At 36.5% G+C, this 3332-nt stretch overlaps 1 long non-coding RNA gene across 1 annotated transcript; it reads right to left on the bottom strand.

The window, feature by feature from the left end:
* Positions 1-785: 785 nt before the first annotated feature.
* LOC146491321 (uncharacterized) lies at positions 786-3016 on the bottom strand. Its single transcript, XR_014872264.1, has 3 exons — positions 2362-3016; positions 2137-2200; positions 786-1748 (listed from the first exon to the last, which is right to left on the bottom strand). It is a non-coding gene; the product is annotated as an uncharacterized LOC146491321 (long non-coding RNA).
* Between the last annotated feature and the right edge of the window lie 316 nt (positions 3017-3332).

Below are 3332 nucleotides of genomic sequence, written 5' to 3' on the forward strand. Positions count from 1 at the left end.
TCTTTTAAAAATTGACCAGAGGCTAAGGAAGAATTAGAGTGCATTTGATTTTTTAACCAGATCCTCCTGCAAACTGACCAGCTGTAAAGAAGCTTGAAGTCTTGTTCCATCTCTAAATGCTGATATTAGCTATGAAGTAGCTGGGTGAAATGTAAGGTTTTCTGATCAGTATGAAGAGAGAAAAAATCGATTCAACCTGCCAATCAACACAGTTTAAACAGTTTCATGTTTCCACTGAGGTGGACTTACCCTGAGAAGACCATTGTTCTGATCCTTTATGAAACACAAAAAGCAGGACACAAGTACTGGTAGCAGGCCAAGTCCACACAGCAAATCTCTGGAGTTAAATATTCTGGAGTTAGGCATAAAAGTGCACAAGAGTTACATTCCGGGAGTTTATTTTTCACCTTATACTACAGTCAGTGTTGGGGAGTACTCTAAAGTGGTGTAATATTTAGGTGTTTATTCACTGGGTGCTAAGGAATCAAATTCAACACATTGCCGGTGTTGTTTGTCTGTTGACCGTTACTGCGCCTATCTGTGTTTCTTTCTTGGACTCCGACATGTAGGAGGTAAAAATATTTTATTTACTTTGGAATTTTCTGTGAGTGTAGTGATGTTATTTATATATATATTCAGTTACATGGATGCACAAGTAAAATATAAAGTTAACTAACTGGCACTACATGTGTTTTCTGTATGTTATGCTGATTTGGAGATAGCAGCTAGGCTAATGCTAGTCAAAAGTTAGCTAACTAACTTATCTTACTGTGTTTTAAGATACACTGTAAAATCTAATTAGTTCCCAGAACTCAAAAAAAAATGAGGAAACTCGTTGCCTCAAAAAAATTGAGTAAAGCTTAGCTAAAAATGACTAAATTAGGACAACTTATTTATTTTGAGTACTCTGTACAAGCTCATTTGTTCCCAGAACTCAAAAAAATTGGATCAAGTTTACGTAAGATGAAGATGAAGAAGTTAGGGCAACTTGCTCATTTTGAGTACACTGTACAACCTTGTTAGTTCCCAGAACTCAAAAAAATTAAGGAAACTCGTTGCCTCAAAAAAACTAAGTAAAGCTTACTTAAGATGACTGTTAGGACAACAGCCATCATTGCAAGTCTGCAGTATTAAGAATAATTTGATATTTCTGACTGTACAATACTAATTGTTTACCTACTGACAAACATTTCAAGTTCAACTAAATGAAAAAACAATTTGTGGTAACCTGAATATGATTAAAAATAATTAACAACACTTTTTGTAATGATGTTAAAATGAGCCCAACTTTTATTTTCAAACACAACAAAGTATAACAGCCAACATACTGGACACTGTTCTGCTGAACAACAAACAATTATATTGCCATCACTGTTATAATCTTACAATGAAACAAAGTCTCAGATGTAATTATTCTGAAAATAAGTTTAGGCCTACCACAAGTTTGTTTTGTACTTACATTACTTATATAATCAAAATAAAATATCTGTTGTTCTGTCACAAATGCAGTCTCTGATTTAAACAACACATTTGTTTTGCATTCCAACACATGAGCTGGAATGTTGTTACTGCCTGAATGACTATCATGGATCAAGGTGATCCAAATGTAGGTGCAAAAGAAAGTCTTTAACTTCCCTTAAGTACAGTGGCAGTGGATGTGGGTTGGAGATGCAATGAGCTTGAACCTGCAGGTGACCATCTTCACTGACCACACCATCTGTGACGGAGGACTCATCTCTCCTGTTGTCCTGCAAGCAAACAATCATATTTTTTGGAACATGAACTTAATTGCTTTTTTAAAACATTTTTTTCTGCATTTGGTATAAAATAGACTCCAATTTGGACAATCTCAGGCTCCCTTCCCACCGGAGAGGTGACATTCAATGTCCCAATTGTCAGTCTGGATAGCCGTGACCACCACCCAACATACAATAATGTCATGAGAGCATCATTTTAAAAAGGGCTATGCAAACATGGCCAATAACCTTCATTCTAATGATGTGCAAAATGATTTGGGCACAAAACAAAAGAAAACTTGCAGACTTCACTATTTACAGTGTAGACCCTCTAAACTAAGTTTGGGGGATGTGATCTTTCAAGAAATGCAGACCAAACTGTTGTTGTTTGTTTACTTACACAGCATGTCTTGTAGAATTAACTGGAGTCACCAGCAACAGCATAGTGCAGTCATATCTCAAGTCTAATAACAGAAGACAGGAAAAGATGAGTAAAGAACTTCCCCAAACCAAAGCACAAAAACAATAAGTAAAACAGGCTGATCTAAAGTATGATTAAAGTCCAGCCTGATTAATATAAATGTCACTGACAGTTGCTAATATATTGGAAAACCAAAATACTTACCACTGAGTTGATGTCTTTCTGTCCAACAACAGGAGTGCTGGTCCGGGGCCTCAAAGACAGTAAGAAGCAAGCAGAGGGAGAAAAAGCAGAACATTTTTCAGAAACTGATTTGATCCTTAATGGCTGTGCAATCATTGTAACATAGAGTTTGCTTATGTTGTTAAATAAAGGCTAGATTTGACACGTCTCTGAAAACTTCGGTGCATTTTTGCAAATATGTGATGTCTTAATAAATTGAGCAGATACTTGAACTTTACACAGCTACATTCTCGCCTGAAAATATCTTAAAAGTTTATTTTGTGACCCAGAAAAAGTAATAAGTTTTTAAGCCGCGCTCCTCCACCATTGCCACGCATACAAGTACGCACAGGCTCCGACAACCGTGGCCGACAAATGCGATCCTCCTTTTCCCCAGACCCTTTCTGGGTCACAAAATAACCTTTTAAGATACTTTCAGCCAAGAATGTAGCCGTGTAATGCTCAAATATCTACTTAATTTATCAAAATATCACATATTTGCAAAAGTGCTTCCATGTTTTCAGAGAGCTCCGTTATCCACCAGCACAATAGCTGACCGGGAGGTCAAGGCTTGATAGAGTCCGCAAGCACAGCTAACTCCTGGCTTATTGTTTTCAACCCCTGCGGTCTTTTGCTACTCAGGTTAAACATGATATATATATATATATATATATATATATATATATATATATAAAATTAGTTAGTTAGTTAGTTAGTTATGGCTATGTTAGTTAGTTATACCCCACCCCTAACAGCTGCACCTCCCAAAGAATTTTGTCTGGGCTCTTATCTCACTTTTTTATTTCAAACAATCAACAGTCAACAATTTCACAGACATATTTTTATCTAAGGTTTTTAAGGCTGTGGTGTTAATTTTTAAGTAACATGAGCCCAGCGGCAGCAGCAACGCTAGGCTAACACTAACTAGCTAGCAAGATTATAAACCTGGTGCT

The sequence above is a fragment of the Neolamprologus multifasciatus genome, chromosome 23, assembly GCF_963576455.1.
Source record: "Neolamprologus multifasciatus chromosome 23, fNeoMul1.2, whole genome shotgun sequence".
NCBI lineage: Eukaryota > Metazoa > Chordata > Actinopteri > Cichliformes > Cichlidae > Neolamprologus > Neolamprologus multifasciatus.